Below are 15,365 nucleotides of genomic sequence, written 5' to 3' on the forward strand. Positions count from 1 at the left end.
ACTATTATTTTTCCTAGATATGCAAAAGAAAAAACTCATGGATGTCCTATTACCTAGACATGTAAGCATATTTGTTTCTAGAGAGAGACAGAAAGATATTGAAATGTAAATTCGAACAACAATACTCTTTTAGCTAATAAGTTGGAAAATTCAGAGGTGCAATACTCAGGGCCTACAATGCTGTAGAGAAATGGGACTTGCTACTGTATGCTAATTGGGATATAAATGGCACAAAATATCTTGAAAGAAATTTGACAATATATCTGAAAATTTTTGAACATTCTTACAGTGTAATCCATTTATTCCTCTATACAAGTGTTTTCCAAGGGCACAATCAGATATGTCAAAATGAAAAAAAGATGTTTAAGTGTTGGAGCAGGCACAAGTTTATGAACTTGAAAAACAGATCCACTAGCACTTCATCTGAGGACAGGCTTCAGAATGAATACAAACTTCTGGAGATAGAATAAACATAGAGTAAGACAGGAACAGTAGAGGTAATATGGGGAAAAAGATCCCAACCAAACGAGGGGAAGAATCTTGATCCAGATAATCTCAGAAAACAACCTGTCATACATCTAAGCATCATGGAGAACAGAAGGGAGGCATGTGAACTGATCAAGCTCTCAGGAAATGTGCTTATCTTAAAAGTGTTTGGAATTTAATTCACATTAAATGCACAACACAAAATTATTATAAGAAAAATAAAAAGAATAACAACTCTCTATATAATGAAAGCAGCTATAAATATATACCCTCAAAATAAGCTAAATAACATCAAGAAAATGACATAAGAACATTACATAAATAAGACTCAAAAAATTCAGAAATGAAGTGTACATCTCAGTAAAGAATAAAAAACATTGATTAGAAAACAATATTAAATTAGAAAGAATGAATACACAAATAATTGATTAAAAGTGGAAAGTTTTAAAAAAGTATTAAGAAAAATAAAGCTGAAAGAAACAGATCAAAAGAATAGAAAACTATGGCAGGGGAAGGGGAGAGATGTCCCAAATAATGCATATACATGTGAGTTCATATAAAAATGATAAAATAAAATTAAACAAATACTCAGAGAAGGTTCAAACTAAAGAAATAGAAGTACTGTAACTAATTACCAGAGCATGATAATAAAATAACTACTCTGAAATCATAATAAAGAAAAATATTTGAAAATGCATGTTGAAGTAGCAAAACATATCCTGGAATCATCTACACAATTGCACATTCAAATAATATTACTAAAATTTAATGAAATAGGAAGAAAAATTCTTCCATCTAGAAATGTATTTGGTTTACATAGGAAAACATATTAGATTACCATAAGAATTTCAAAAACCACACTTAAATCAAGAAGATAACGAAGACATATGTTTAATATATTTGTGGGAAACATTTATGAGCCAATGATTTTTTATCTAATAAAATCAATTCTCAACTACAAAGGGCACAGAAGAGTGTTAAGCTGTTATCAACATGTAAGAACTTAAAGAATATTGTTCCTGTGAACACTTTCTAAGAAATCAACCATAAAATAACCTACAGAAAGCCATACTAACCATAAAGACATGGACATACAGCTGGTGGTGAGTTTTAAATATGTAGTTGCACTGGAGTTAAAATGAAAAGGGGGCTATGAGGAAGAGAGCATAATAGGCACTGATTATAAACTCTGACAATTTGTTTCTAAAGGTATGGGGGCACACAATGTGGAGAAGTAAACACCAATGTGTTCAGTAGCCACATCAGTACCAATGCTAATATTGTTATTCTGAGACTGTATTGCATATAATATATGGGATAAAATAATTATAACATAACTGACTCTTATCACTGTGTGTTCTTCAGAATTAGGGGATGATACTCAATAGATGCAGAAAAAGGCTTCAACAAAATTCAACACATTTTCATTATAAAAGCTCAAACAAAGAATAGAAGGAATGGAGCTCAACATGATAAAGGCTATATATGACAAGACTATAGCCAACTAAATGGGGGAAAAATTGAAACCATTTCCTTTAAAGTCAGGAATGAGACAAGGGTATCAAATCTCTCAACTCTTATTCAACATAGTCTTGGAATTCCTAGCCACAGCAATATGAAAGGAAGAAGAAATAAATGGAATACAAATTAGAAAAGATGTAGTCAAACTATCCCTATTTGCAGATGACATGATCTTATTCCTAAAAGACCCAAAAAGCCTCTACCAAAAATTTCCTAGACACCATAAACAGCTTCAGCAAAGTAGCAGAACACAAAATCAATTTACATAAATTAATAGCCTCTCTGTATACAAACAATGAACAGACTGAAAAAAAATATGGGAAAATAATTTCATTAAAATGGCCTCAAAAATAAAATACTTAAGAATAAACTTAACAAAGAATGTGAGACTTTTATAAGAAAACTACAAGCCATTGAAGAAAGAAATCAAAGAAGACTATAAAAGATGGAAAGATATCCCAAACTCATGGATTGGCACAATCAATATTGTGAAAAAGTTAGCAGGCACCAGTGGCTCACGCCTGTAATCCTAACTACTCAGGACTCAGAGATCAGGAGGATTATGGTTTGAAGCCAACCTGGGCAAATGGTTTATGAGAACTTATCTCAAAAAAAACCATCACAAAAAGGACTGGTGGAGAGGCTCCAGGTGAAGGCCCTGAGTTCAAACCCCAGTACTGCAAAAAAAAAAAAAGAAAGAAAAAAGAAAATGACTAAATTACCAAATGCAACCTTACATGTACAATGCAATCTCCATCAAAATTCCAATGACATCCATTACAGAGATTGAAAATCAACCATAAAGTTCATTTGGAAGCACAAAAGTCTGCAAATAGCCAAGGCAATACTGAACAAAAGGAGCTACCCTGGTGGTATCACAATACCTGACTTCCAACTGTACTATAGAGCCAACAAAAACAGCATGGAACTGGCACAAAAACAGATATGAAGAACAGTGGAACAGATAGAAGACCCAGATACGAATTCACACAGCCCACCTGACTTTTGACAGAGGTACCAAAAACAGATGATGGAGATAAGAAGGCTTTTAATTAAATGTTGGGGAAACTGGATATCTGCATGCAGAAAACGGAAACTAGATCTATGTCTTTCATCCTGTACAACTATTAACTCAAAGTAGACCAAGGACCTAAATATAAGACCTGAAATTTTGAAGCTGGTTCAGGAAAGATCAAGGAATACACAGGAATTAATAGGCATAGGCAAGGACTTCCTAAATAGAACTCAAATGGCTCAGCAACTAAGAGAAAGGATTGACAAATGGGACTACAAGAAATTAAAAAGCTTCTGTACAACAAAAAAATTGTTCTCTAAATTGAAGAGGCTCTCCCACAGAATGGGAGAAAATCTGTGCCAGCTATACGTCTGACACAGGGAGTTCAAAAAACTAAATTTACCCCCAAAACCAATGATGTAATGAAGAAATGGGCAAATGAACTGAACAGACCCTTTTCAAAGGAAGAAGTTAAAATGACTAAAACACACACACACTTGCATCAAACACACAAATAAATAAATCATAGGTTATGAAGGAGAAGCTTTCTTTAATACATATATGAGAAAAGCTCTATCACAAAAGACTCAGCCACAACCACAGCCTTGCACAAAACTCTCCAGAACCTTGCCAGGAGACTTATGCAAGAACACTAGCCCAGCAACTGCCTGCTCAACCTTGGACTGATGTCATCCTTGTTAATTCTGGATTATTGGTTCAGAAGCAATTTATGTATTCCTCCTCATCTTGCCTTTTAAAACTTCTGCCTTTCTTTTACATCTATGGCAGCTAATGCTGGCCATGGCCTCTGAATCCTGGATTTTGCGGATACCCTGTTTATTCCCAAGTTAATCTATTTTTTTTCTGGATATCCTGTTTGTCTGAGTTTCTTTTTATTGGTGACAAGGGATAAAAGAAATAGAGGAGAATGGTTTTTAAAAAGCCTTTCTCACTCAACTGAGCCAGCTTAACATGCATGGTGAAAAATTATGTTGACTATGTTGATAATATTTCCCTTAAGATGATTTGATGAGAATGCCATGTTACCATTCTGTCTTCTACCATAAAACCCATACATTGAATGTAGCCATGAGAAAGAAACATTAGAAGTAACTCAAATGCCAGACAGCCTTCAAAATGTCTATTTCCTGTGAATGTCATAAACAACAACACAGAAAGCCTGAGAAACTACGATAGTCAAGAGGAGAAGGAGACATGACAGGTAAAGATAATGGAGTACATGTTTGAGAGGCAGAGAAACTGGAGAAGAAAAGACACAAAATAAAAACTAGGGACACAGGAACAGTATGTGAACTTTACTCAATAATAATATGTCAATATTGACTCATTAATTGTAACAAGCACACTCTTAACAAAAGATGTTAGTAAAAGGGTAAACTGGGTATGGAGTGTGAGAATTCTGCACTATCTCTACAATTGTTTTGGAAATCTAGAACTGTTTTTAAATATAAAGATTATTTTTAAAGTAGCCAAATTACTCTTAAAAACATGTTGGATATTATCTAGACTTTCCCCTACTACACTCCTTGAACTTTATTTGCCTTAAAAAAATAAATGTACACAGAAATAAATCTGTACTTAAGAAAATCAATGTTCCCCAACCCAGGACCATTTCTGCACTTCAGTCATGTTTGAGTAGAAAAAGTACTGTCCCTTTATTCAGTTGTATAAATACAATGTATACATGCTTTTAAAATTAGATAGTGAAAATTGTACTTTTTTGGTGATACTGGGGTTAAAATTATGCTTTTTACTATTTGCCCTTATCTGAACTTTTCTCACAAACCCCTAGGCTGACCACTGTTCCTAGTTTCTTATCTCTTCCTTCAGATTTCCTTTAATATATAGGTACCAGAAAATATAAAAGTAGATTTTTCTGTTTCTTTTCTTTTTTTTTTTTTTGCACTACTGGGGTTTGAACTCAGGGTTTTCTGCTCATAAGGCAGGCATTCAACTGCACTGCTTGAGTCACGCCTCTAGTCCTTGAAAGGAGATTTTTATTTTTCCCTTTTAAACAAAAGGTAGCACCATGTATTCGCTTTTCTTCAGCTAAGGCTTACCATTTTAAAATAAATGTTAGAGATACTTCGATACCAGTAAATACAGTGCCAAATTTTTCTGTAATTTCATAGTTTCCTATTAGATAGTGGCATTTTAATTATTTTAACCAGTTCTTTATTAATAAATACTAAGAAAGTTTATAATATTTTGCTTTCATGAATAATTGTGCAATGTATTTAATTTTGTCCTTCTGGAAATGTATCTGTAAAATAAGTTCTCCAGAGTGAAATCAGTATACAATAGGTGTGTCATTTGATTTTAATAGCTGTTGCCAAATTATCTCCTACAGTGTATGCATGAATGAACACTACAGAAAAGTATTTTAAATCTCAAATCTTATAGACAGTATAATATATTTTGGGGTTTTTGTTCCACTGATGAGGGTGTGGTATAGTAATGCAATTTTACTGTACATTTTTCTTATTTTGAACAAGGTTCAGCACCTTATAACTTGCCTATTTGTCTATTAGGTTATTAACTTCATTCTTATTAATACCTACGAGCTCTTTGCATACTGGAAATATTTGGCCTTCCAATAAAATTGCAAATGAGATTCACAAAGAATAATGATCTAATAAGAATTCATTTTTAATGTTAGTGAAATTAATTTTTTGGTTTCAATGGGTTTGGAAGGTTTTTTACATTTTTATTAATATATATTAATTGTACAAAGGTTCCATTGCAGTATGTCCATACATACATACATACATACATACATACATACATACAACATACTTTCATCAAACTCACCCCTTCTATTGCTCTTCCTTGTCCCTCCTTTACCTCCCCTCCTTTACTTTTTTGCTGGTATTGGGGGTTGAACTCAGGGCCTATGCTTGCTAGGCAGGTACTCTACCACTTGAGCCACATCACCAATGTGTGTGTGTGTGTGTGGTGTGTGCGTGTTATTTTTGAGATAAGGTCTCACTTCATGCCTGACTAGCCTAGAACTTGACATTTCCACATACCTGAGATGACAGGTGTGTATCATGGTTCCCAGCTTTATTTTCAATTTGTTGAAATGGGACTTGCTAACTTTTTGCCCATTTGGCCTTGAACTTCAATCCTCCCTAACTCCAGCTCCTGAGTCACTAGAATTACAGTCTTGAACCACTGTGCCCAGCCTCTCATTTTAAAAAATTACTGTTTGCACCCTCTTATACCAATACTGTGTACATATGAATGTAAACAGAGAAAAGATGCCTGTTGAAACTATTTCTTGAATGGAGGGATGGGGGATAAAGGAAAATGGTGGAAGGGGTGAATTCCACCATAAGAACCTTTGTAAATCATAAGAACCTTTGTAAATGCCACAATGTACCTCTACCTAATACAGCAATAAAATAAAATAAATAATAATAATTGTTAATGAATTTCATTACTCTATTTTCATACATGTATATAATGTACTTAGATCACATTCATACCCCCATCACCCTCTCCTCTCCTGATGGTCCCCCCAGTCTCTACTTTATTCATGTCATTTTTTAAGGTCTAGATTCTCATATAAGAGAACATATGATATTTGCCTTTCTGTATCTGGCTTATTTCCTTTAACATGATGATCTCCAATCCATTTTCATTCTTCTTTATGAAGGAATAATACTTCATTGTTGTATTTTGTGTGTGTGTGTGTGTGTGTGTGTGTGTGTGTAAAGAGAGAGAGAGATTATTTATTCTTTATCCATTCAGTGATTGATGGGCACCTAGGCTGTCTCCATGGCTTGGCTATTAAGAATAGTTCTGCAATAAATATGGGTATGCAAGTGTCTCTGTTGAATATTGTCTTATATTCCTTTAGATTAATGCCCAGGAATGGTATGGTAGGACCATTTGGTAGTCTTAGTTTTTAATTTTTGAGAAATTCCCATATAGATTTCCATAACCAGCCTCATGTTCCTTAATTTCTTGAGCTTTCTTCCTATTGTTCCTTAGCTGTTTCTTATCAATTGTACCTCTTGACTTGAGGTTGTTTTTTTTAATAGTGCAGTAATGTCTTGTGGAGGCTGTAACAAAGTACCACAAACTAGGTGGCTTAAAACAGTAGAAGTATATTGTGTCAATGCTTTGGAATCAATAACCTAGACTCAGGACTGACGTATGAAATTGATGTCTTAGTGGAGCCCCCTTACTCAGGAGCTCTTAGGAGAGAATCCTTTTAGGCATCTTCCAAATTCTAGTCACTAGAGGCATGTCTTGGCATCCCATGTTATATAGCTGCTTCTCTCTAGTCCCTGTCTCTATCTTTACATCACCTTTTCTGTGTCTGTCTTAAAACTCTCGCTGCTTCTACTACCCAATCTAAAACAAGCACTTTCTCTTCAGATCCTTTACTTTACCACATCCTTTTCTTTATAAGGCAATATTCTTAATATTAGTATGTAGACACATCACTTTGGAGGTTATGTTCCACAACAAAAAGCTCACATTATTTTTCAGCTCCTCATGCTTATAGATGGATGAGGATGTAAGAGAGACCACAAATGAAAATAAATTTTAAAAATACAGCAAATCATCTGTGAGGATAATCAAAATAAAGTCATATTATGAGAGCTGTTACATAACTAATTGTTCTGAAAAGTCCTTTCTAGGTTGGTGATATCTAACAACAATCTGAATGGCAAGGAGCAATGGTTGATATACTTCCTATACAAGACTGAATATAGAATTTTTAAACCTATTGAAAATGACATAAGAAGAGTACTAAGATGGAAAGGAGAAAAATAGAGGAGATGAACCAATTTGGGTCATAATACATTTATACATGGAAATGTCACAATTATGCACCCTGTATATTTACCTTAAATAAACAAAAATATGTCTTTTTTTCAAAAACAGAGAACAGGAAGGTAAAGCAGGTACTGTCTGGGAGGCACTGGAATCAGTAGAACTGGGGGAAGGATATAAGAAAAGGGTGGAGGAGGGTGAATGTGGTGAAGTATTGTGTACTCATGTTTGAAAATGGAAAAATGAGACCTGTTGAAACTATTCTAAAAAGGGGGAAAAAGGTATAAAGGAGAATGATGGAGGGGATGAATTCAACTATGATGTATTATAAGAACTTTGTAAATGTCACAATGTATCCCAGTACAATAATTAAAAAAAGATTCAAATATAGTAGAATAAGCATCTGAGGTAAAAGTAACAGTTAATATGAAAACTAAATCAAGAGTAGGCTTACTACATTAAATAGTAAAAAAACAAAACCAAATAGCTAACACATATTAGATGGGAAAATGAAGATATGCTTGGCAATGTAGTCATGGACCAAATCACATTGGGCTTTGCAAACTAGGGTAAGGAGTTTATCCATGAACCACACTTATACCCAAATTTAGCATTATATAGCATGTATACTTAGCAGTATAATATACATTATTATGGTGCTCATTACATATTCATTACAATCTGATCTTCAATAAATTAGTTTCCTCCAAATTTCTGCTTTGTGATCAAGGTTAGAATGACTGCAGAAATCAGAATTCATCATCTGACTCCCTAAGATGAGTATGTGAAGTGCCTGATTCCGATCGTAGTCATAAAACTTATTTATCTCTGTTCCGTGACTCAAACCCCTTGTTATTTAATTTTCTCTCTGACTTGTTAAGTGAAAATCTTTAATGCTTAAAACAAATAGATTCAATAAAGAATTTGAATCTTCATTAGCATAGCATTTCAAATAAGTCAGCCAATAATGGCAGACTAAAAAATAAGTGATTTTGTTGGAATAAGCAATTTCCAAAGGCCATTTTCCTTTTGTGTGATATGGCCATATCTTTTAAACAAGGGTCAACTTTTCACTTGAGTTGTGCTTTGTATTATAATTTCCAGAGTATTGCTTTAAAAACTCCCCAATAGTATCCCAAAGTCTTCTTTATATGAAATTTTCAGAGACTAAAAAAGTTTCATTTTACAAAATCTTTTCCTAAAATACAAATAATCTACAAGGGCAAAATAATAAGCCTGGATTGTGTCATCATTTAGTCAGAGATTAGTAAACTAGTCAAATCACATGCCTTAACCAAAGTGTAAGCCAGTAGGTCTTAGACGAACCTGGATGCAGGTTTGTCTTATTTGGCTAATGTGGAAGTGTTTACACAAAATTTGAATTTTGGTTAAAGCTTCTCATATTCCAATTATCCTTCAGTTTTTTTCTACTGCTTATGCCAGGCTCAAATCACATGTTTGCATTAGTTTTAGCCCTTTTGATTGTGACCATCTCCTAAGCCCCAATCTGCTGTAGAAGTACAGAAGGCACCACCCCAAGCTGATCAGCTGTGTAACCAGGGAGGGCATGTCCAGAGATTATTAAGGTCCCTTTCTTGGTCGTGTTTTGTAACATATTCTCTTAATAATCTCACTCTATGCTAATGAGCCACAAAACTATAGTCTCCCTCTCATCTTTCTTTTCTTTCAACTCTCTCTTGCACATACATTTAGATCTCTTGTGGCATCTCTAAAATTCCACTCTCAGACTCGCCTCTCTTCTCATGCTTCCTGTTTGAGTTAAAGACCCAACATTGCTTTAATGCAATGACTTCCTGCCTCTCCAGCACAGGAAACTAACTTTGTTTATACTGGCTGCTCCATTTTAGTTGTTTACTTTTTATGTGGAGATTATTTAAGACTCAAGAGAAGTTGCAAAGATATTAGTTTTTGTGTAACATTCATCCATCTTGTACCAATTTGTGCACATTCATCATCCATCTTTATAGCTATTTAACTTACTGTTTAAGTGTGATAAAATCTATTTTAATTGGGTTGGAAACCATTGGAGAATTGTAAATAAGAAAAATATATACCCTTATTTGTATTGCTGTAGAGCTGAAATATTGCTTTAGCTACTGTGGGATGAATGTATTGCAGAAAGAAAAAAAAAAGGGGTGAAGAGTGTACCATAGTAGGATATTGTAGTAGTTCAGATGAAAAGTAATAGAGAATTGGATTAGAATTTTGACAATGGAAATATGATAATTGTATGCAGGGTATATTTTCTTATAGCACCAATAATTCTTGCAAATAAATACTATAAAATATATAGCCATCTTGCTGGGCTCTGGTGGCTCACGGCTATAAACCTAGCTACTCAGGAGGCAGGGATCTCAGTTTGAAGCCAGCCCAGGCAAATAATTCATGAAATCCTATCTCGAAAATACCCATCACAAAAAGGGCTGGCAGAGTGGCTCAAGGTGAAGGCCCTGAGTTCAAGCTCCAGTACCACAAAAAAAAAAAAAAGGAAATCTTGTCAAATATGTTATATCATAATATTATGTTTTGTATTATAAATAATGAATTTTCTATTACTATGCATTATAATATTATTAGTTAAAAGTCACTTTTCAGTTAAAGTAAAGCTCTTCTTAATAGAACTATAAAACCGCAATTATAAGAATGAATTTCAGATGTTTCTAGGACATTGTATAGTATATGGTTAGACAAGTAAGGATGTTATTAAAACACAAGACTTTGATTGGATTAAATTAATTTACCACACAGTGTAATAGTGTGATGTTGCAATGTTTCCACAACAATTATAAACTGATATTAAAACATGTATGTTAGACCATCATGTACATGCCCTTCAGGGCAGTACTTTAGATCCTAAGTCCACGTAATTCTTTGGCATTTAAGATTACAGAAGGAAGAATGGCATTGCACTTAAATATTAGTATGTTAAAAACTCATTAAGTTAATGAGGTCAATATATCCAGGTTTAATACATAATAATTTAAGAAAGGAAAAAAATTGAACTAAAATAAATGGATGAGTGAATAATTCTCATGAATTGTATTTTTCTTAAATATATGCAATAAACCTAACTGTAATTACAGAACAAACTTCTATGGGAAAGACTAATCTACCCGCAATTATGTTCTATTTCCATTTAGTGAAAGAAATTTCAGATAAACTCAGCTATGGTGATGCATACCTATAATATCAGCACTCAGGAGTTTGAGGCAGGAGGATTATGAATTTGAGCCTGGGTTACATAGGTAGACCCTCTCTCATAAATTGAAAAATAAAAATAAGTAAAAAAGAAGTTTATAACAGGGTTCAATAATCATTTGAAACTATTCAACACATCTTATAATTATAAATAAGTGAACAGGAGTCTTTTTGCAGAGATTCTCTCTTCTATCTCAATATTAGAATATCTATGGAAGCGCTTAAAAAGTATCACTACAGGATTCAACTGCAGGACAATTAAATTAAAATTGCTAGAAGTATCTGCCATTAGAAATTGAGGTTTCTTGGTTGATTCTAACATGCAGACACAAGGTTTAGACAGTGATTCTCAACCTTGACTTATTGAAATCATCCTGGAAGTTTTAAATAGCGTTGATATCTAGCTGCTTTCCCCAGAGATTCCAATTTGATTTGTTTACAGTGTGTCATGAATATTGAGATTTTCAAAAGCCCCCCATTTGAGTATAATGTGACTTAAGGTGCTAACCACTGGTTTAAACCATTGTGTCTCCCCAATAGGCAGGTGTGGAGAGCCAACCTACTCAAAAGAGATTTGCCTGCTGTCATAAATGCATTAAAAATACAGCATTTAGGCGGCTCTCGTGGAGGCAGCTAGCGCCAGGCTGGGGAGTGCTGAGCCGCGCGTCTTGCCCTGCGCTACCCAGACTAGCAAACAATACAGTAAGGATGGCTAAAGGTGACTCCAAGAAACCAAAGGGCAAGATGTCTGCTTATGCCTTCTTTGTGCAGACATGCAGGGAAGAACATAAGAAGAAAAATCCCGAGGTCCCTGTCAATTTTGCAGAATTTTCCAAGAAGTGCTCTGAGAGGTGGAAGACAATGTCTGGGAAAGAGAAATCTAAATTCGATGAAATGGCAAAGGTGGATAAAGTCCACTACGACCGAGAAATGAAGGATTATGAGCCTGCTAAGGGAGGTAAGAAGAAAAAGGACCCCAATGCCCCCAAAAGACCTCCGTCTGGATTCTTCCTGTTCTGTTCGGAATTCCGCCCCAAGATCAAATCCACAAACCCTGGCATCTCTATTGGAGATGTGGCGAAAAAGCTGGGTGAGATGTGGAATAACTTAAGTGACAGTGAGAAGCAGCCATATATCACCAAGGCGGCGAAGCTGAAAGAGAAGTATGAAAAGGACGTTGCTGACTATAAGTTGAAAGGAAAGTTTGACGCAAAGGGTCCCACTAAAGTTGCCCGGAAAAAGGTGGAGGAGGAAGATGAAGAGGAGGAGGAGGAAGAAGAAGAGGAGGAGGAAGAGGAAGATGAATAAAAAACTGTTTATCTGTCTCCTTGTGAATACCTTAGAGTAGAGAGCGCGTGGTTGACACATCTTGTATTTGAGGTGTGATTGTTGCCCTCATTAAGTTTAATTACAAAATTCGATCACGATCATATTGTAGTCCCTCAAAGTGCTCTAAAGATTGTCAGTGGTTTACAGGAAGTGGCCGTGGGTGTCGGGAGCACCCCAAAACTGTATCAAAGTTGTACATATTTCCAAACATTTTTAAAATGGAAAGGCACTCTTGTGTTCTCCTCACTCTGTGCACTTTGCTGTTGGTGTGTCAAGGCATTTGAAGATGTTTCTCTCATTTTATTTTCAATTTGTAAGGTGGTGTTAACTCTATGGTTATTGGCTAGAAATCCTGAGTTACCAACTGTACATATCTATAGTTTGTAAAAAGAACAGAACAACTGAGACAGACTCTTGATGCTCCTTGCTTGGCATTGAGGCTGTGGGGAAAGATGCCTTTTGGAGGGGCTGCAGCTCAGGGCGTACACTGTGAGGCTGGACCTGTTGACACTGCAGTGGGCATCCATTTAGCTTCAGGTTGTCTTGTTTTTGTATATAGTGACATAGCATTTGCTGCCATTCTTAGCTGTAGAAAGGGGGGGGGCAGCTGGCAGGAGAAGTGTTTGGATTTCTTTCTTTAGTTAAGTGTAGATTTTAAATTGTTTGTTTTTAAACTGTAGAACTCTTCATTGTCAGCAAAGCAAAGAACCACTGCATCAATGAAAGTTCAGGAACCTTCTGTACTTAAATCCAATTTGCAACATTCTGTTATTTTTTTGTATGTTTAGAATGCTGAAATGTTTTTGAAGTTAAATAAGCAGTATCAAGTTTTAAAAAAAATACAGCATTATAAGAGAACTTCCTAAATATGGTCAAATAATGTATACACATGTATATAAATGCAGAAATGATACCTATTGAAACAGTTTCAGGAATTAGGGGAGGGGGAATGAAAGAGAGAAGTGGAGGGGGTGAATTCAAGTATGATATACTTGATACATTGTGAGAGCCTTTGTAAATGCCACAATGTACCTCTACCCAGCACAACAATAATAATAAAACAAATAAGAACATAAAATTTTGGACTGCAAAAAAAGGAAATTAAAATTAAACAAACAATAAACTACAAACAAGGAATACCTCCTATGATAAGATTCTGAGACAAATGATCCTGTGATGTGAATATGCATTTTATTGGAAAATACATACATATACATTATATATTTAAATATTTTAATCTAAGACAAATGAGAATTCTTAATCCAATTCAAATTATATTAATTAGTTTTTTATTTGTATCTATATCACTGCAATAATTATCCCCAAGGGCTAGGTAGGACAATGAGTAAGTGATTACAAGTTTCAGACTTGTAGTGAGAGCTAACATGGAAAAGGTTAATATGGACAATAACTATAATGGCAAAAATGAAATCTTACATTTGTTTTGAAATTTTATGGCAATGTGAATTTATGGTTACCAAGTTTTTAATTAACAATGTAGCCAGAGAACATAAACAAAATGAAAGACTGAAATGTTACTTTCATTTAGGGTTATCAAAGCTGGCCTTATGAAATAACTTGGAACAGACAAGTTCAATAAATGTGACTGATTGGCTGAAATATATAATATTAGAAACTGTATCAGTCTAGTCTTGTTGAAGTATATAGCACTAACACAGGAATAATATTAGACATGTAGATTGGAAACATTTGCTGGTAGAATTTGAATGTGAAGATCAAGAGTTCTGGTAGTAGGGAGCACAGAATTGCTGAATTTTAATGAGCTGGAGGAGAGAGAATTGAAGGTGTTCTTTGGAAAAAATCTATTAAAGGCAATTTTGTGTGCTTTGGACAAAGAAGGAAGATAAAATACAATGAACATTAATGTTATTAAAACAGTGTAGGATAAAGAAGAAAGGGTAAAATGGAGAGAGTTATCATTGCATCAAAAGAAACAGATGACTTAATGAGTAAAAGGTAGGACTGATACTTCAAGTTTTTAATGCATAGTTGACTAAGGGAATGATAATGTAATTAACATTCAGAAAGTATAGCATGCATTTATATATGGTAATTTAATCCCTTCATATAATCTTGCTTCTGATTTTTTTCCAGTTTTATTTTGTGCTCCTCTCTTCTTTAATATGCCTTGAATATACAGAGGACATGTTCCCTATTATCTTCTAGCCTTTGTACAATCTCATCCTTCTGCTCGGATCTCTTTTCATTAATCATCTTCACCCTTATTTCATTTATATTATTCCTACTTGTCTTTAATCTTGGACAAAATGTTATTTTTGAGGGAGGCATGCCTTCTTAATTCAAACAATAATTATTGAGTAACTAAGTATTTCAGACGCTGTCTTAGAAAGACTTAGAGTAGTGCATTTCTGATAGAGATAACATCAAGATAAAAGACTTAATTGAGAAGATAGCACACGGAATTCTAAAGGAATAGCAAATACTGGGGAGGAGAAAAAAGATGCATAAAGGCAGAGAGATAATGGATTGGAAAGCTTGTTTATGGTCTTATAGACCAATGAAGATGTTTTAGCTTTTATTCAAAGGAAGGTGAAACATTTGTGAAGGGTTTTGAAGAAGACTAAGGGGATTTGACTTATGTTTTAAAAGAATTATTTGGCTTCTAGGAGGCAAATTAAGGACAGAAGCAGGAAACAAGAAATAAGGTGCTATTTCAATTATCTAAGTGAAATATGACAATAGCTTGGAGCTGATAAGATGGGACATTATGGACATATTTTGAAAGTAAAATTAAAATGATTTTCTGATGGGTTATACATGAGAGGTGAAAGAAAATTTAGAAATAAATTTGAGGTTTTTATCTTAGGAAATAGATCTTTTACTGATAATGTAGGAGAAGCAAGTGAGATGGAGATTCAAGAACTTAATTTTTAGCATGTTATGAATTATTTCTATTATACATCCAAGCATGGATCCTGAGTAGATAGTTAGAAAACAAGTTTGG

General features: G+C 34.3%; 1 pseudogene; it reads left to right on the forward strand.

Moving 5' to 3' along the window:
- Nucleotides 1–11,693: 11,693 nt before the first annotated feature.
- On the forward strand, nucleotides 11,694–12,975 carry LOC109677120 (high mobility group protein B3 pseudogene; annotated as a pseudogene).
- The last annotated feature ends 2,390 nt before the right edge of the window (nucleotides 12,976–15,365 follow it).

Source organism: Castor canadensis, chromosome 1, assembly GCF_047511655.1.
Source record: "Castor canadensis chromosome 1, mCasCan1.hap1v2, whole genome shotgun sequence".
In the NCBI taxonomy this organism is placed as follows: Eukaryota; Metazoa; Chordata; class Mammalia; order Rodentia; family Castoridae; genus Castor; species Castor canadensis.